This window comes from Panicum virgatum, chromosome 3N (genome assembly GCF_016808335.1).
Source record: "Panicum virgatum strain AP13 chromosome 3N, P.virgatum_v5, whole genome shotgun sequence".
Classification (NCBI taxonomy): Eukaryota; Viridiplantae; Streptophyta; class Magnoliopsida; order Poales; family Poaceae; genus Panicum; species Panicum virgatum.
The window spans coordinates 63,431,284-63,452,118 of record NC_053147.1 but is presented as its reverse complement, the minus strand read 5'-3'; the positions used below and the strand labels follow the sequence as shown (position 1 = coordinate 63,452,118).

Genomic DNA, 20,835 nt, shown 5'->3' with positions numbered 1-20,835 from the left:
TCCATGAACTTTCTTCGATAAGATTTTGCCATGTAAGCCTGCTTTTGGTTTGAAGCATTTGCGTTGGCCAATCTTGGACTCTTGGTCCTGTATGCGCCGCGTTGCCTTGATCTCGTCGAGAAAGATGCAATGGACTCTGCATGCTGCAGGCTTGCGCGACGGGTGACAGTGACCTGGCTTCCTTGAACAATTCTAATCAAGTGCTTGTATAAATGATTTCAAAGAAGCAGTAGTTAGAGAATGTTTTGGTTCATCTTTAAATTTCTTAGTGCTACATTGCATCATGCTGTCCAATAGCTCTGTCTCAAGTGACCTCCTGTCCTTCTATTTCTATTTTCAATACTATCTAATCAAATGCTAGCTGCATCTGCATTTCTTCAAAGAAACTGATGTCCCCAAGAATCCTAATGATGAATGCTCAGTCACTAAGTAACCAAAGCTGTTGTTTGGCAGGTCAAATGATCCTTAAGGATCCTACAGATGATTATCCATGGCTTGCTATAACTTTGGGTCCAAGTGAGCGTGCTGTTGATGAGTACAGGAGGATGAACAAGGTGGACGAGGAGGTTGGTGAACAAGCGCTACACAAGACCCCAAAAGTCCACCTTCGTTCCAAAGGGTTGACCCTTGTTGACACAAGACTGGACACAAGCGATGACAAACGTGAGCTTCTACGTAACTTGGGGAGACAGAGGGAAGTCTATTGCCTAACCTGTGGCAAACCATTCGACAACCGTCAAGCATATGGAGGGCACAAGGGCCAATGCAAACGTAAGTGATATGCTTGCTGTAGTTATTTCTCTGTTTGCTGTGAGAATCACGTATGTTACAGATTTTTTGTATTGGTATCAACTCAATTGCTTATACGACAACTATGCATTTCAGAAAATCAGCCTTCGTGTGGACCACAGAAATTCTTCTGCAAGTATTGTGCAAAGGATTTCCCAGCTTTGGCATCAGTATTTGGACATATGGGAAGCTGCGCCATGAGAGAGTTATAAAGTTGTAACAGAGGGCAACACTCAAGAAGTTGGTGTCAACCCTAATTGATGAGTAGGTGAAGTAAAAAAAAGAAGGGCCAACTTTGTCTTGTCGGAGCTCTATATCTCTTTCTTCGTCATGAGAAAAGTTCCATATCTGGTGGTTTTTGTTGGCAACAACACTCACATGTAAATGATAGTTTGGATGAACCTGGTTTAGCCTGGTGGTTCCATATCTGGTGGTTCCGTCTATCTGGTTTAACCTGTACTGTTGTTGCCATTTTCATTTCAGCTAACCAGCTGATCAGTCTTTAGTTAGACTATTGTGGATAGGTTGTGGTGTCATTAAGCTACACTTACAAGGCAATTTTCTCAAGGAATCTTGTCATATGTGAATGTTTCCCCCTTTTAGAACTCGGTGATGAAAGGTTATATGATTTTTTCTTGTTATCATCCGGATATACAAGATGAGGAAAGTTCAAAGTTCGCTAGACGAATAAGAATTAACAAGCAATCTAGGGTTGGAAAATGCTAGGGTTTGAGAGATAAAAGTAATGCGATTTTTTGTATTGATTCGATTGGGAATAACCTCAATCGGCCTTAGCCTTTATATTTATAGGCCGGGGAAGACGTACCCCTTCACGAGTAGGATTACATGAGGACTCTTTACAAAAACCCTAATTCTACTCGGACTGTTCGGACCAGACCGGTCGGTCCGACCAGTCAGTGAAGCGTCCCCTCATAAGAGAAGACTTAAATGTGATACAAACATCAGTCTCAGGAGGCAGATGACACATTTATTACATCAGATGGTTCATTACCGTACAACTCTATGCGGTAGTGAGCAGAGAAGCGCCACTATCGCGAGAATCACAATCCACACACACGCAACGATATTAAATACAAAAAGGGGGTCATCAGAGTATTGCGCCATGCTGTATCTCCTGCGGGTGACCCTAATCCACAGGCAAGGCTGGGTGCAGGATGGTACCCTACTCAACGTCCTCTGGAACGAAGTCTGGGTCTTCCTCTGTAAAAATTAAGAATGGGGTGAGCACAAACGTACTCAGCAAGTCCAACCACACCCACGGAGGGGGTATAAACAGAATATCATGCATAGGGTAAATCAAGGATAAGGTTAGGGTTTGTTTTGCGGAAAGCAATATTTTATGCAGGGGTTCATTTGAAAGAAAGCATTTTCCAAAACCAGTTTTCTTGTACCGAGTAACACGAGGGGTTGATCCACACAGGATCCAAGTTTTAAACTGCTTCCGGACTCCTCATCCGTCGTAGCACACGGCACAATTGCCGGACACATTTCCAAAACAACTCACGCCAACCCATCCCAAGTAAACACTAGTTATGTGACCACACCGTAACTCGCCCAGTACCGTGGGCACGGCTATTCGAATAGATTCTTAACTCTGCAGAGGTGTGCAACTTTACCCACAAGCGGGGTACCGCAACTCGATCACCTTAGTGTCGTTGCAGATCCCAACAAAGCCATTACCCACCTTAGCTAGACCTGACTAGCCATCACGGGATGCACCAAGGGGTCATTGACCTATCACAGAGGTTTTAACCGGGCATAAGTCACACAGAGCTAATCCCTTCTCCTTGATCACCCGTTGCTCTCAGCTCTCCTGATGGCTATCAGACTAACTAGTGGGGTTTATGCTAAGCCGTTGCCCATACAACGGTCGAGTGGTTTGCACGATAGTGGAGTTAGGTGAGATGACACACCAACTCGGTCCTTAGGGGTGACAAGATGGATATCTCCCTTCCTTGCTCTGCCACACAGGCACAAGCACACCAAACGGCAAATCACACAGAAATGCCATCCATCCCGTCTAGACTTATCTTTTCGAAAATTCCACTTTTATCCCTTCCCACACACACACATTTTCTTTATAAAACAAGTTGTATTTTGTATAAGATCCTAAGCGCTCTAGCAGCGATTAACGTCCAAACAAAACACATTCAGACATTAATCTAGGTGGTCAAGGAATGGTTATAACAAATCAAGGGGTGGCTATCCAATTGTGTTTTCAGCAGGAAAAATATATGCAATTTTGTAAAATAGGCCAATAGGTGGTGTTTATAAAAACTAGGACAAAACATGCATCAAGGGATGGGATTGAACTTGCCGTCTTCAAAGCCTTCGGGGAGGTCCTGATTGAAGCACTGCCCTTCGGGTTCGGGGTCGCAGAACTGGTCCTTGTTCGCTGGCTCGTAGTACTGCTCGTCAACGGGCTCTCCTTCTTCTACACCGTGATCTACGGCATATACAAACAAACACACAATCAAGAAAAAGAAATCAAAGTTTTTATCGTTGAGCTGGAATCGGAATTAATTAGGATATGGGGTTCGGAGTAATATTTTAGGGTGGTTTCCTAATGGCATGGGTAAAACTATGTCATGAGAGGCGTGGTAAAGTTTCGGGTTGATTGGAGATTGTTTGGCACATGAAATGATAGGTCAGCGGGGGTTTAGGGTTAAACCGGGGTTCAGGGGTCTCTTTGTAATTAGCTTTGGAAAGGGAAGGACTAGATTGTAATTTCTAGAAATATCTGGGGCATACTAGAAAGGACAAGGGCTTATTTATAAATGTTCTCTTAAGGTGGGAGGGTTGGTTTCGAATAAAAATAAAAGGAAGGGTTTCTTTTGCAAAAGGTTAAGAGAGGTGGAAGGACTCTTAAAAGAATAGAAGGGGAGGGAGTTTTTGGCAATTGTGCCCCTCCTTCTATCTCTCTGTCACAGAACAGTCCAAATAATACTGATCAAGTGCACTAATTAACCATTTAACTTAATCCTCCGATACTGCACTTCACCAGTACACCCAGATTGCCTGCTATAACCAGGATCGATTACACGGGAACTCTCGCCAAAAGACGAGCACAGGTGATTACAAACAACAAAAGTTTTCAAACTTAACTTACAACCAGAGTTAAACAAAAGTCTCCAAATTAAATTATAATAAAGTTTTATAAGCCAGGGTTACATATTGTATACAGAGTTCAAACGCAGCGGAAAATAGAAACAATTTGAAACAAGCTTCAAATACAGTACGGTAGATAATGTCATTGACAAAAGAAGAGCTTCACATCTTGCCCACTAATGTGAGGCTCACCTGCCTGCACTTCACGGAGAAGACGGGACCCACTCGACCATCCAACCTGGAGGAAGAGGTTGACCAATCCAGTACGCACCGATTTCCTCGAAGTCTTCCGGAATACAACCTGCTCAGAAGGGTTACAACCACTCCCTGAGTACTCTAATACTCAGCAAGGCTTACCTGTCTATGGGTATACTTAGCCCATTATCTAGACATGCACAGCTCTTTGGCTCTGGAGTTATTTTGCTGAAAAGCTACTAGTACTGGATCCTTACTTTCAATATTTTAGCTCCAATTGTGTTGATAGCTAGAAACTAGGTTTGCCTAGTTCTCTAGAACATACATGGTTAATCATATTATCTTTTCAAGAACATCCACATAAATCCATCTTTTCTCTTTCTGGCCTTTCAATCCTTACTACGATGCGACGCATTGACCAAGGCTCTCATATCCGCGAGTCACGGCGAATCGATCCGATTTAAGCTTGCAAGGTGGACCTAACTCACACGCCAAGTGCGACCCCGGCGGGTCACACCGAGCAACTGTTCCCACGATTACCCTGAAGCCTGAATCAAGCCCGCCAGCACCCGGATGATGAGCCCCGCACGTGCGAACACCCGGTGAACCCGTGGGCCACTTCACCATCCGTCATCCCTACCCAGCACCGCAGGTCAAGACTCAGACAGCGGGGGTGCTTAAGCGGCGATGTGCTCGCCGGCGTGACGCGTGGCGACGCCGACATCGAGATTGGCGGGGGACTGACCAACCGGGGAGGCACAGTGACCGAATTTGAGTGACTTTTAGCCAACTTTTACTGTCCATAGCTCCAAATTTTACATTGGAACATGAAATTTTGCCAAAATAGAAGTTGTAGAGAACGATAAGATCTACAACTTTTGTTTTGGGCGAAAGTTGATTCGAGGCTCGAATCAAGGAGAAAAACAGGATCGAACACAGCTAAACAATGTTTTACCACACGAACTCGATTAACGCTAACGATGAGCTTAAGTCCATAATTAGCGGTTAAACACATGATTAGCGTCAAAATTAACACCGTGGTGTTACACTCTTGACGGGGCAAAACAGTGGAGGGGGATCAGGGCGCCGGCGGCCCTGGGGCACGACGGCGGGCGGGAGCCGGGGAAAAGGGGAAGGGGTCTGCGGGGAATCGTTTCCCCCTCTTGATTTGGGCAGAGGCGGTCTATAGGGGCGGCACCATGGCAGCCGGCGGCCGGCGCGTGCGGCGGCGGCACTGCGAGGCCCGGCAGTGGCTAGGGTTAGGGGGGAAATGTCAAGGGAGGCGAGGGCATTCTATTGCCCCCCTCACCTTGGACTGGAATGGAGCGAGGAGGCGGCGCGACGGTGGCTTGCGGTGGCGAGCGGAGGAGCTCGGAGCGGCGGTGCTGCGTAGCTTGGGAGGTGGCTAGCGGCGGCGGTCGGCGTTGTGGTGGTGGTGGGCGACGCAAGGGGGTTATTTATAGGCCGAGAGAGAGGCGGTGGAGCGGTGGTGGCTGGTGACCGTGGTGCGGTCGGCCAGCGAGCTCCATGGGCGCCATTAATGGCGATTGGAGCCGCGGCAGCTCGATTCGCGGTGGCACAGGGGTGACATGACCCCTCGGGCAGCAGCGAGCGATGCGCCACGCACTATGGCACGTGGGGGGGGCGCTGTGCTTGGCGCTAGCGGCGAGGCGTTTGCTCTGGGCCGGCGCGAGCGGCGGGGTGCCGCACGTGGGAGCAGCAGCAGGGCAGGGTGCCAGCAGCGGGCGGCGCGGCATGCGGGTGCGGGTGCTCGAGGGCAAGGGGTGGCGGCGAGTGGCTTGGCGGGGTTCGGTGTGCAGCGAGCGACGCGGCCGGGGGCGTGCGTGCGTGCGTGGAGGAGGGGTGCTGCGCTCGGAGGGGTGCGCGACAGAGGAGAGGGAGCCGGGGTAGAGCGCGCATGTGGAGAGGGCGGGGAGCGGCCGGTGGTGGGTGGCAAGGTGCGCGGCTGGGAAGGAAAGAGGAGAAGGGAGCAGGAGGGAAAGAGAAAGGAAAAAGAAAAGGAAAAAGGGGAAGGAAAGAAAAAATGGAGAAAATAAAAGAAAAATGGAAAAGAAATGGAAAAATGGAAAAGAAAGGGAGAGAAGAGAGAGAGAAACAGGAGGTTTTTGCCGGCGCTGATCGCGGCGTCGACCGCGGCTGTCGGCCACGTGCGTGTTGTCGGGCGACACGCAGCGCGTCATGCGGAGAGGAAAAAGGAGATGGGACATCGGTTGTTCGGGACAGGAAATTTTTTTCGGAATTTAGGGTTTGGGGCTTTAGGAGGATCTCGAGCTCAATGAAGAAAAATAATTTTGAAAATAACTTAGCGCGTGATTTATTTTGTGGATTTTTGGGATGTTACAGTCAGACCGGTCGACCTCAGGTGCCAAATTTGGCTGTCAACATATGCCCCCCTGCTTTTTGGTGAGTTTCACAAGCCAAAAAGCAAGAACTATCCTGATGTACATGTTTTACACAGAGCATACAAGTCTAAACATAAAACTAAGGGCGATATCCAATACCGGCCGTCTTCGTATTCACGCACTTTGCCATACACTAGGATAGAATTTCTTCAAACATCTCCCATTGATAGCCCTGGGTAGACGTTCACCCTGCACCGTCTCCACCATATATGAATTTCCGGAGATAACATTGATAATTTTGTATGGACCCTCCCAACTTGGTGACCATTTGCCAAACTTGTTGCTTTTCGTCCCAAGAGGCAAAATTGTCTTCCAAACCAGATCCCCAACCTGAAAAAATTTAAGTTTTACCTTTTTGTTGTAAGCTCTGGCCACCCGAAGCTTGTCTTTCTCAATCTCCTTCAAAGCCTTCAAACGCTTGTCGGTCACCTCATCAATATTATCCATCATCAAATCATAGTAATCAACAGCAGAGATGTCATTTTGCTTTGCCAACCTATATACGCCCAGATTTACCTCAACGGGTAAAATGGCCTCTTGACCATACACAAGCTCAAAATGAGTAACTTTAGTAGCACCATGTCTAGATATGCGATGAGCCCACAATGCTTCGGATAACACTTCATGCCACCTCTTAGGATTTTCTTCTATCTTCTTCTTAATATGTTTGATCAAAATCTTATTACTAGACTCGGCCTGTCCATTGGCCTGAACATAATATGGAGAGGAATTGAGCAACTTAATCTTATAAGATTCGGCAAAGGCACGCACCTCCTTTGATATAAACGAAGAACATTGATCTGTTGTTAAAGTTTGTGGAACGCCGAATCTATAAATAATATGCTCAGTAATAAACTCAATTATCTCCTTATGTGTCATATTCTTCAAAGGAACCGCTTCGGTCCATTTAGTGAAATAATCCGTAGCAACCAACACAAAGCGATGCACTTTTGAAGATGGAGAATTCATCTGTCCAATAAAATCCAACCCCCAACCTCGGAATGGCCATGATTTAATAATAGGATGCATTAACGCAGCAGGCACCAATTGCAAATCACCAAACCGCTGACATTCTTCACATCTTTTATAGTATTTGAAACAATCGGATAACATAGCGGGCCAATAAAAACCGGCTCTTCTGAGTAACCACTTCATCTTGGGAGCCGATTGATGAGTACCACAAATACCTTCATGAACCTCACCCATAGCAACCCGAGCCTGATCCGAATCTAAACATTTGAGGAGCAAATCTTTGGCAGTTCGACGATAAAGTTCATCGTCAATTAAAACATACTTGAAAGCCAAACGCCGAATATTTATCTCTGCGCCACGACCAGGATCTCTCAAATACGACATAAGAGGAACCCTCCAATCCTGGGCTTCGGCCGAGACAATTGAATCATCTTTTTTGGCCGAATCAGAACCAGCAGCTGCATCACCGGTCATACCGGTCTCTGGACCGGTCAGACCGGTCTGGGCGGTCAGACCGGTTTTGCTGACCGGTCGGACCGGTGCGTCCAGAACCAGACACTCGACTTTCGTTTGCATCGGCTTGCGAATGTTGAAATATTTTTTTGTAACATTATAGCCAGATGCTTGTTGAGCCAAATTATTTGTCTTTTCATTCTCTTCCATCGGAATATGTTTGATAATAAATTCATCGAAGGAAGAAATAATATCGAGGCATTTATCAAGATATGCATTTAGAGAACCATTATAACACTGGCATACCTTAGATACTTGCTGCACCACCAGAAGAGAATCTCCAAAGGCTTCAACATGCTTCACGCCCATGGATTGTAAGAATTCCAAGCCAAATAGAAGAGCCTCATATTCGACTTGGTTATTTGTGCACTCTTCTTCCAATCAGTTTGAAAATTTAAAAACAGCACCATTCGGAGAAATAAGAATAGCACCAATCCCTTGACCATCATCACAAACCGATCCATCAAAGTACAACTTCCATGGTGTGCAAGTAATATAGCCGACTTCTAAATCATGCTTGTCATTAATCCGATGCTCAACAATAAAATCCGCTACAATTCGGCCTCTCATAGATTTTAAAGGTTCACAACCCAAATCATACTCAACCAAAGCATAAACCCATTTACCGATTCTACTACTCAAAATCGGTTTTTATAACATATGTTTGATCACATCGGTTTGACATACTACTATACAAGTACTAGATAGTAGATAATGTCTCAATTTGGTACAAGCATAATAAAGAGACAAACATAACTTCTCAATTAATGTATACCTCGTCTCCGCATCAATAAGTCGTCGGCTTAAATATGTAATAATATATTCCTTCCCTTCGGTCTCTTGAGTCAAAACAGCCCCAATAACCTTGTCTTCAGCAGCCACATAAAATCTGAAAGGTACCCCTCTCCTAGGTGCTTTGAGTATGGGTGGTGAAGACAAATAAATCTTGATCTTTTCAAATGCTTTTTGTTGTTTTGCCCCCCAAGTAAATTCGGTTTCGTCTTTTAACCGAAGAATAAGAGTAAAAGCATCGATCTTCCTGGACAAGTTAGATATAAATCTTCTCAAGAAATTTATCTTGCCCAAGAACTTCTGTAAATCCTTCTTGCATGTAGGGGCTTCAACCTTCTTCATAGCTTCAACTCTCTTAGGATCAATCTCTATTCCCTTCTCATGAATAATGAAGCCAAGAAAGTTTCCAGCCGATACACCAAAAGCACATTTGAGTGGATTCATCTTTAAACCATACCGGCGCATCCTTTCAAGAGCAATTCTTAAATCGGCTAAATGATGATCTAAACCGACCGATTTAATGACAATATCATCAATATACACTTCCAAGATGACACCAATCAAATCATGGAAGATTAAATTCATAGCTCTTTGATAAGTAGCACCCGCATTTTTTAAACCAAAAGTCATAACAACCCACTCAAACAACCCGACAAATCCTGGACATCTAAAGGCCGTTTTAGATATATCTTCTTCGGCCATAAATATTTGATTGTAACCGGCATTACCATCAAGAAAACTAATGACACGATGTCCAGAAGCCGCATTAATCAACATATCGGCCATAGGCATAGGATATTCATCCTTGGGAGTAGATTTATTAAGATCTCTAAAATCAATGCACACTCTAATTTTCCCTGAATCTTTCTTCTCAACGGGCACAATATTAGAAATCCAATCAGCATAACGACAAGACCGAATAAATCCAGCATCAAATAAACGATTAATTTCAGTTTTAATTCGGTCATAAATAATGGAATTGAAATGCCTAACCGGTTGTTTATAAGGTCTAAAACCGGCTTTAATTGGTAAACGATGCTCAACAAGATCACGACTCAAACCAGGCATTTCATGATAATCCCAAGCAAAACAATCAGCATATTCCTTCAATAAATTAACCAAATGGCTTCACACATATCGTTCGTACGCGCCCGATATTGATCTAGCCTCTGCTGCAGCCATTCTGCGTTGGACCGGTCTGACCGGTCGGGGTGTCCGGTCTGACCGGTCGGCCCTGTGCGCCGAACGGGACATGACCGGTCTGACCGGTTGGCACGGGCGGTCTGACCGGTCGTTTCTGGAGCTTCTGTTGTACTCATCTGATTTACATTAAATGATTTAGCCGATTATCCATCGGCTTTAGTACAGTAGAGACAAAACCATCCTTAGTGCAACTGATCAAATCATAATCGGACAGGTCCACACCCGATAAACACTTGACGTTGTCGTGTGCACTAATAGAATCCGAATCGGCTAAAGCAACAAAGGATGAAGTGTCCCTTTGGACAATCTCAACCTCATCGCCGATCCACTGAACAAGAAATTGATGCAAGGTACAAGGAACGCACTGATTTGCATGAATCCAATCCCTCCCAAGAATCAAATTGTAGTTACCTTGCACTTCTGAGACGAAGAAAGCTATAGCAAGCGTCTTACTCCCAATGGTGAGCTCCATGGAAGCAACTCCTTTGGCGCTAAGGGGCTCGCTCCCTCCAACGCCGCTGACTGTCATGTTCGTCTTGATCAAGTCTTCGTCTTGGCCGCCGAGCTTCTTGTACAATGAGTAGGGCATAAGATTTACAATAGCCCCACCATCCACTAGCATGCGAGTCACCGGCTTTCCATTAATGTGTCCCCTCATGTAAAGAGCCTTGAGGTGATTGTCTTTCTCTCTTGGCTTCTGGAACACAGCTTCACGGGGACCAAACTGAAGATGAGCCATGTCTTCCTCCGGAACCACAAAATAATCCGAAGACAAGTGCACCACGTTAATCTCCAAATTGGTGTGCTCCGGAAACGCTTCATAATCCACCAATTCCTCGTCTTCGGCTGTCGGAGGAATTGCTGGGGCTTCATCAACAGAAGAAACTGAAACGGGCGGCGCTGATTCGGCTGCTGACTCTGCAGAAGGCTCGACCGGTCTGACCGGTTGCTCATAGCGGTCTGATCGGTCTGACCGGTCAGCCGCAGCGGTCCGACTGGTCTGGCTGGCTGATCAGCTGTCTTGGCCTTTCAAACCTTGCTCTGAGGGAACATGGGCCTGTATCTGTTGAGGTCCTCATCCCTCTTCTTCTCTTTCTCCTGCTCCTTCTTTTCTTTGTTGCGAAGGCGCTGCAATTTCCTCTTTTGTGTATGAGTTAAACTCGAAGGGCTCCACCTAGGCTGATGATACTTGTCCTCCGCGCTCTTGCTGCTACCAGCCCCATGATCATTGGCCATGACCGGCTTTTGCGAAGGAACGTCAACCGATGTATCTATATCCATCGATTTCTTGCCCGTATCCTTTATGGGCACCTCGATTTCACCGATTTGAACCACAACATCGGCTTTAAACTTCTCTAGGTCGGCCATAGGCTTCTGCTCCCCTTTCTTCTCCTTGACGCGATACTCGAACCTTGGAACAGGAGCTTGGCCCGGCCTCTGATGAGACCGGTCTGACCGGTCGGAGGTGACCGGTCTGACTGGTGCAGCCTGCTGCACTGGACCAGATTGGCGTGGTCCCAATCGGTCATGTACTGGTACTCTGGAGCTTTCCCCCTGGTAATGTGGAGGATAAGGCATCGGAAAACACTGCATCGAAATCTCTGCATGCTCCCACACCGGATGTGTTGCATTTGACGCCGGTGGCATCCATGGCATGGTAGCATACATCTTCTGAGGATGATACAATGTGACAACATCACCTCTGCGCCTGCTGAACTCCCTCCTCGGGGACGTTGGACGATCTTGGCGCGGTGGTGATCGTGGTCTTTTTTTTAGTGGCCGATCATTTTGAATGGCCTTTGTGTACTTGTTCAACAATTGGTTGAAGGTGAGCTTCTGATTAGCTGCTCTTCCCTGCACCTTTACCTCATTGGTCTTCCAAGTACCCACTTCCGGATGTTTTGGCTTGAAAGTCCAGGGATGGTCACTAGGGCGGTCAGACCGGCTGGAAGAACCGGTCTGACCGGCCGGACCGGTCTGACCGGTCGGAGACACCGGTCTGACCGGTTGCGCCTGATCAGCAGACCGATTTTCTGGTGGAGAGCGTCCTTGCCCCCCGAGTCTGGGATTTCTGACAATGATCTTCAAAGTATCCTTGCCATCATCAGTCTTCTCTTTGATAACTTCTCAGGCAAGGATCTTATCACTTGTATTCATCGGTCTTGGATCACCGATGACAACATGTTTCCCCTTAGCTCCTTCGGCTTGCTCCGGCCGAATGAGCACCTTTAGATTGTTCAATTCCAGCGTATGAACAGGGAAATGAGCTTTGTCAATTTGCATCTCAGAAAGTACTAATCGTCCTTCATTAATGGCCGATTGTACCTATCGACGAAAAACATTACGATCAGTAGTAGCATGAGATGTAGAGTTATGCCACTTACAATATGCATGTCGTTTAAGTTCGTCGGGAGATGGAATAGCATGTGACAATCGGATGTTACCATTCTTAAGCAATTCGTCAAAAATCCGATCACACTTAGAAACATCAAAAGTAAATTTCAGCTCCTGTTGCCGATTCTTTTGAATCGGCTTGAGAGACGGAACCGAACCGGGTTCGACCTTTGATAGCCAAACAAATTCAGCGGCATATACTTCCTTACTATCATCGTCCGAACTATCCGAATCATGATCAAGAACAAGTGTGTTGGACCGATGAGGCTTGAAAGTATCTTTAGAAGTTTTGTACTTAAATTCGATGCCAATAGCTCGCATTTGCAAATGATTAATCGTAATGTAATCAAAACCTTCAAGTTTCTCCTTCAAATAAGAACACAAGCCATTAAATGCTAAATCCGCCAAATACTTCTCCGAAAGAGATGAATTAAAACACCGATTTTTTAAAGCTTTAAATCTTTGGAAGTAATCCAAAACCGATTCATCTCGGTTTTGTTTAATCGACGTCAAATCTAACAATCGAATTTCGGCTTCCCCACTATAGAAGTGATCATGAAATTTGCGCTCTAATTGATTCCAATTTAAAATAGATCCCGGCGCAAGCGAGGAAAACTAAGAGAAAGCGGTTCCTGTCAATGACAAAGAAAACAAGCGAACCCGCAAAGCATCATTAAGACCCGCTTCTCCCAATTGCAAGACATATTGGCTAACATGCTCCCAAGTCGTGCGAGAATCTTCACCATTGAATTTGACAAACTCGGGAACGCGCCAACCAGCAGGATATGAAATAAAATCAAACTCAGGAGGATATGACTTTTGATATAAACGCGACCCACCCATATCAATCCCGAGTTTAGATTTAAGTACACCGGCCAAATCTTCTTTAAATCTATTAAAATAGGCCAGAGAAGCACCATTGGCCGAAGTATACGAAGAGGATGAAACACATTGAATGGTAGGACCGGAGTAAGCCACGTTAGTGTTAGGAATCGGTCCTCGATGAGGTCCAGATCCCTGCTGTGACGTAACATGGGGCCCTGTATACATCACCATCTCATTAGTTTGGCTAGGGAAGGTCGAACTAGGGTTGGACGTGTGCGGCACAGAGGGCACTGGCTGCTATCCCGTCAGACCGGTCAGACCGGTCGTGTAACCGGTCTGACCGCCAACACTGGTCTGACCGGTCGAGGAGACCGGTGGGACCGGTGGCGCATGGACAGTAGATGGCGACGAAGTTTGCCCAGGGAATGAGTTCGGCGGCATCCCATAGAATTGATCTTGGGTAAAAGATGTGCCAGCCGAATCTGCTTCTGTGAATTGAGCGCCACTCTCGACAGTTTTACCCTTTTTAAGCGCTGCAATTTCATCATTAAGCCCAGCAAGAGTCTCTCCCGCAGCTACTTTCGTAGCAGATATTTTCGAATCTACCATGAGAGAGAATTGTTTAATTAATTCAGAGGGATCATTAGGAAGTACCTCGACCTTGTCTTGGTTTAACTTGAACGATGGCATCACGAACTCCCCGACCCTCTTGAATAGGCCTCCTCGCTCCTTCTTGAATCCCTGAAGAAACTGCTCCTTCAGGTGCTATTCAGCGATGAGGTAGGCCTTCCGCTCCTCTTCAGTGAGCTCCTCCATGGTTGCCTTGATGACATTGTCGTTGTGGATTTCACCATGAGTACCCATCTTCTCGGAGAATCTAGATTAGATCGGTTTTAAAACCAGATTAATCTGAGTCCCCAGCGGAGTCGCCAAAAAGTGTGTTGACACAAAATAGCGCCAACACACTCGAATGCACTAGAACGCGCGAACGATCATCAAAACGATCAACAACAGCAGAACTCTGGGCAGACCGGTCTGACCGGTTCCACAGACCGGTCTGACCGGTGTGGAGTAGAGAACCGCGAAGACCTAGAAACGCGAGCTCGGGAGGGACCCCGTCGGAGCTTGCGCGGCTAGGGTTGTTCTGAGGTCGGCAGGCCACTCAAAACATCTTCAAACATCGTAGAGACGAAGGAAGAAAGCAATCTAGGGTAGAAAAAGGCTAGGGTTTGAGAGATAAAAGTAATGCGATTTTTTGTGTTGATTCGATTGGGTATAACCTCAATCGGCCTTAGCCTTTATATTTATAGGCCGGGGAAGACGTACCCCTTCACGAGTAGGATTACATGAGGACTCTTTACAAAAACCCTAATTCTACTCGGACTGTTCAGACCAGACCGGTCGACCTCAGCAGGTGCCAAATTCACGAGTAAGATGGCACGTATTTAATTTTTCTTCCATCAAGCGTTTTCTTTCCAAAAATAATACACATCTTTCTTTTCTTTCCATAAAACAATGATGTCAATTAATATCATTCGAAAACCATCAAACAACGATGCCATTTATTTTTTTTCTAAAAATAATACATGTCTATCTTTTCTTTCCATAAACAATAATGTCAATTATTATCCTTCCAAATAAAATGACGTGAATTATCGGTTAATATATGTGCAAAGGAAAGTATGTGTATACTAAAAAAAATAATACGTTAATACACATCTTTATTTTCCTTCCACAAACAATGATGTCAATTATTATCCTTCCAAAAGAGAAAAGGACGTGAATTATGGGTCAATGAATATTCAAAGAAAAGTATGTGTGTGCTAAAGGAAAGTAATATATGGGTACAAGAGGTGGGTATACGAAATTGCTGGTGTAAAAAGTAATAGGATTCTGGTGGAAAATATTGACGAAATTAATTTCCCCCTCCCTTTCGTCAAACCTTTTGGCCTGACAAGTGGAGCCTCCGTGAGGGGTACGGTGGACCTAATCTTGGTGAGAAGTCAATGGATATGCAAAGAAAAGTATGTGTGTGCCAAAGGAAAGTAATATATGGGTACAAGAGGTGGGTATAGAAAATTGCTGGTGTAAAAAGTAATAGGATTCTGGTGGAAAACATTGATGAAATCAATCTCCCCTCCCTTTCGTCAAACCTTTTTAGCCTGACAAGTGGGGCCTTCGTGAGGGGTACGGTGGGCCTAATCTTGGTGAGAATTATTTTAATTGTTTCAATTTTTATAGTATAGATTAGCTCCACTACTACCACGCAGCAGGGTCTCTGAAACTTGACTGATCAGATCGCCTCCAACATTTCTAACCAGATTGACAGATTGCCAAAAAAGAGTGGACAAAGGCGTGCTAGATGCGACGGCAAACAAACAACAAAGAACAGAAAATCAAAGCACAAGAGACACGAGGATTTAACGTGAAAAACTCCTCCAATGCGAAGAGGAAAAAGCCACAGACGCCAGCCAGCAAACCTTCACTATATCGCTTCGGCCCAAGCCTCCCAGCGACAGGCCTCCGCTACGCTCCATCGGAAGTCGGCCTTTCCTTATGCAATGAATTTGGATTACAATATAAAGGCAAAGTTATATGCACATTGTGCTTCGCTTTGAAAAATTATTCACATAATGCACTGCCGAAGTTGCAGTCGACTACACGAATAACACCACCTCCCATTGCACGCACTGCACCTTCCTTCATCGTTAAGAGCTTTTTAGAGAGAAACATCGTTAAGAGCTTCTTCTTCCGTGATTCTATTACTCCAGCAAATACAGCTTTCATCTTCATCCGTTTAGCTTCCAGCTCCTCCTTCAGCATGTCATCATGATCCCGAATTCTTTTCAACCTTATACCTGAAAAAGAAACCAGATGCCGTGACATTCCATATATATTTTTTTCATAAAGCCCATATCAAGGAACCCCAACAACAATTACTGCAATGAAATAACTTCATGGGATCACTACCAACGAAGCATAGAACATATCAGGCTTGTCGTGCGTATCAGGCTTGACAGCATTCAACCTGAATCAAAAGAAGACAGTTAGACCGGCCCTCAAAACTACCCTCTGATCAGAAGATAAGGAAATGTGTACAAGAAGTTTTCAGTGGAATTAAGTAGACCTGCTCTGAGCAGCTGCAAATAATAACAGGCTTGGCAGCAGTCGACCTGAACCAAAAGAGGACAGTATTAGGACCTCAAAAATACCCTATAATCAAAAGTTAAAGGTAATGCATATGCATGATGAATCAGAAGTTTTCGTTGAAATTAGGCTGACCTGCTCTGAGCAGCTCCAAACCTTTTTTTCCCAACTTCTTAAAGTCAGGCCCTACAGAAAATCTATCCTTGCTGAAACAACTCGGTAGAATATCTGGCCCTACAAAGGTAAATGTTAACAATGGTTAAATAAAAGCCAATTAGAGAATGGTCACCTGGATGCAAGGACTTAGCGCGTCGATGAACTATACGACGCCACCTCCTCCCTTCGCCCTTCCAGTTCAGCCTTATCTTCCTCCGGGACCTTCTGGCACTCCCGTGAGTATGCTTTGTTAGTAGGTATTATTATATCTTTGTTATTCTTACTCAATTTATGTGTTCCTATTTGCAGAATCAGTCGTGGAACGCATCGAACAACCCTCCTCCGGACCAGAACTCGCCGGCGGCCCCGTGGCAAACTTGGCCCCACGGACCTGAGCAGTGAGTGCCTTGTAGTACTAGTGGACTTGTGACATTAATCGTGGACATATTCTATGTATTGGACTCATTTTGTGTATCAGACTTATTCTATGTATCGGACTCGTTCTATGTGATGTACTTGTGTTATTTTTCGGACTTGTGATATATGTGATGACTTGTGTTATTTGTATCGGTGTTATCGTCCTATTTGTCAATTATATATTTGTTATAATAACTGCCTGTAATGTCCCTGTATTCAGATATATTTTTGTTGTATTTGTATCGAAAAATAGAGAAAAATGGAATAAAAAAATTTGGTCACTTTGCCGAGTGCATAGGGAAAAACACTCGGCAAAAGTGGCCATAAGGGGTATACCAAAAAAAGCAACTTTGCTGAGTGCCAGGAGTTTAACACTCGGCAAAGTTTGAAACTTTGCCGAGTGCCATCCGGCCGGCATTCGGCAAAGTTTCAAACTTTCCCAAGTGCCAAATCCTGGGGTGGGATCACTTGAGTTCAAAAAGGTATTCAGTTGAATATCCTATTATTTTTGGCAAAAAAATTTGTTGCCCTTTCCATGCAGATCTGAAGTAGTGAAGTCTGAAGCATCCATGATGCCTTTAGCCGAAACTAGTGAACCACGAGTTGAAAAGTTTTGCCATCGAAGTAGGAACTTCAGACTGATTGTTTTCCAGTAGAAGAATTCAGGTTAATCTGCACTGCAGATCACAACCTAGTCAGAGCAGCCATTTGCGTCCCAACAATGCTTTCCTGATCCATATAGATGGATTATCCAAATGTCATTTGGCACTGCCCTATGCAAATTCTTGAGTTTGTATCAGTCAGTAATGAACGGTACGTGTGAGCAAGTCCACCAGCTGTGGTATTTATACCTACACTTTGTTCAACCTGTGGATCTGAATTACAAGCTCTCAAGTTGAACCTGTATCTGGGTATATGTATATTTTTTTCAGCCACGTTCTGCTTGGTTACGTTGCAGAATACGGACCTTGCTTCAGATACATGTAACACCGGCCGGCGGCGAGATCGCACCGCCCTCCAGTCCCCCTGGAAGAGCGTGCCGTGTCAGTTTCGATGGATGGGCAGGAAAAGGCAGCGAATTCACGGCGTTGTGGAATCAAGCGACTCGGCTTTCTGGAGCACAAGAGGCGGCGGATCGAGTGGGCCGGCCGGCTGCTCCTTTCCTGCTTCTCCCGCCGCTGTTGCGGAGCTGGCTCCTCGACGACGGCAGCAGCGGTGGCGGCGGCCGTCGGCGGCGGACGGCGAGAGCATAAGGAGCCTATACGATACAGCCATGCAGGGGCCATTTCTGCCTGCGGGCCGCCGTCCGTGCGAGGGCCGCGCGGCGAGGAATGGCGTTCCAGCCGCGTCTCCCGCACGAACCATCCGCGCGCCGGAGCAACCGCATCCTCTGACCCGCGGCGCGATCCAGTGGCCGGCGATCGGCGGCGGGAGCGGCCAGCGGCGGTGACCGCGGCGAGGGAGCGGTGGTTGGCTCGTTCCCCGACCACAGGCGGTGGACGGTGTTTCATTTACCGTCCACCCCTGGGGTTACGGGAGCCGTCGGATGGGCCACGAGCGGCGGGATCCGAGCGGACGATGGCGAGCTGATGCGTCCCGAGCTGAAGCAGGGCGCGCGCGCGGGCCGGCATCCGACGAGGCCGCTCGCTCTGCTGGAGGACAAGGGCCAGGCGGCCGGCCGACGGCGCTGCGCGCCGTTCGTGACGACGACGGGCCAGGTTGTTGCCTCCCTCCTCTCGGAATTGAAACACCGAGGCGGCTTCTGCCCCGTCACCGGCCGGCCGTCCTCGAGCCCTTGAAGCTGCCGCACGGCCGGCGAGGAGGTGATGCATCAGCTCGCTGTTCTCAGCCGTCAGCCATCGGCGGTGTGGTAGAAATTAGTTGAGAGATGAAACCTGCTGCGGAGCCATGGATCGTGCATCAGTGTGTTGTAGAACGTCCTTCATTTTCCTATGATGAGTTATGAGTAGACGTTTGATCATGAGAAACCAGGAAACAGCTTCACAGCAAAGGAAGGCGACGACCGCGCCTGCAATCCGACGATGTGCCTGGAGGACGGCTGGAGCGGTGCGGCGGCGCGGACAACGGGCGCTCCGCTCACCCACCCAACAGCGCTACTGGCACGTCCTCCATTCGCCCTGCCTCGAGCCGCCGGAGCAGGAGACGACGCCTGCATCCGAGGAAACAGATGCTTCTGCTTCGGGGTCCGCGGAGCGCGTGGCCGTCGCGCTTCGCCGCCGTGCCGAGGGCCGACGCGCGGGCGGCGCCCAGGCGCCCGGCAGGCAGCCGCTCCCTGGGCATCTCCCCGGAAGCGTCCTCACGGCTGAGGATCGGCGTCCTCGGACCCACCGTGCTCCGACAGGCGACCGGAGGCGGCGAACGGCGGTGACCGCGCGGCGAGAGGGGTGGACGGCATTTAATTTACCGTCCGCCCCTGGAGGTCGTTGCAGCCGTTGGATAGGAAACGAGCGGCGGGATCCGACCGGGGGAAGGCGAGCTGCCGCGTCGTATGAGCTTCAAGGCCCAGTAAGCAGCCCAGTTATCACTGTGGGCCGTGCTAGTGATGCGCCGATCGAGGAGGCTTCTTCCGTCGCGCGCGCCGGCCTCCTGCGGCGACGACGACTCCACTGGCCACCGCTGGAGGGGAAGGGGGCCCACTGTCGGCGGCGTCGTCGACGAAGACAGCCACGGCGGCGCAGTCGGGGCTCGCGCGCTGTCCACGATCCACTGCTCCATGGCGAGCGAAACAACCGGAGATTGCTTCGACGGCGTTGCCCTCCCTGTCGGATCATCTCCGCATTGAGGAACTCCGGCTGACATCTCCCCAGGGCTCTTTCTTCCCCGTCGCCGGCCGGCCTCGTCATCCTTGTTTGTTCAGCTGCGGCGCACGTACGTGATTGCAGTGCTGCTTGGCCCAGTTAATCTCGCAACGATTTTGACATGATGCCACGAGATCCTACAGGCGACTTGCCACGACGTGACGAACAACTGGAGAATGAGGCAGAAAGAGATGGTACGGAGTGATTCAATCTCGGTTTGATCTGTCAAGTGAAAGTGATTCAGCTGACAAGAGGATGCCAATGAGAGGCATTGAAATGAAGAGTTTAGTGCAAGAGCGATTTGCTCAGTTACGGAATCACGCTCCTACAAGTCTTCACTGGAAGGAGACCCCACAGATCCTATTTTCGTTGGGGAGGTGAGCATCAGGCATCAAGCAATGCGAACCGAACTTGCCTCTGTTCTGGAGTCTGGGCAAGCAGCTGATGCAAGATGCTTCCTACCATTGCCTGCGACCTGAACGAGTTTCTATCAGCAGTATCAGCAGTATTTGAGGTGAGTTTGCTCTGCTCAAGTGACTCACCTGACCAAAAGGATGTCGATGAGCGATGTCGTGGTGACTCTGAAGAAGATTAAAAAAAAGTATTACACCAAATCGGCCTTGGCAGCAATGCAGGAAGTTACCGATTGCATCTGTTGTGTTCACGCCTGCAACAGAAAGAAGAGCAGCATCAACTATCTCTTTTAATATTTGTTTTTTTCATTAGTCACAAGATAAAATTGGCATGTGTTTTTTGTTATTTCTGAACGGTACTTGGAATCAACGATTCAAAACTTTGGTTACTACTTTTTTTATGTGCTATTGGATATCTCATATCTGAAACGGTACTTGAATATTTTCCTTCAATAAACACTTGGTACTTGTGTTCTATTTTATTTCTGACATACTTACTCTAATACTCTCTCCGTCCCATAAAGAATGCAATTCTATGTGAAAATACTCACGTACCCTCATTTGTTTGCCACATACCGTTAGATTTGGCATGCATTCTAAATTTAACGACTTAATTAAGCAGTTAGTGGAAACCCAATATCTAGAATT

The 20,835-nt window shown here is 47.0% G+C and overlaps 1 long non-coding RNA gene across 1 annotated transcript; it reads left to right on the top strand.

Moving 5' to 3' along the window:
* Window positions 1–402: 402 nt before the first annotated feature.
* Window positions 403–1,407, top strand: LOC120666585. The gene is made up of 2 exons (XR_005671791.1): window positions 403–771; window positions 886–1,407. It is a non-coding gene; the product is annotated as an uncharacterized LOC120666585 (long non-coding RNA).
* Window positions 1,408–20,835: the final 19,428 nt, after the last annotated feature.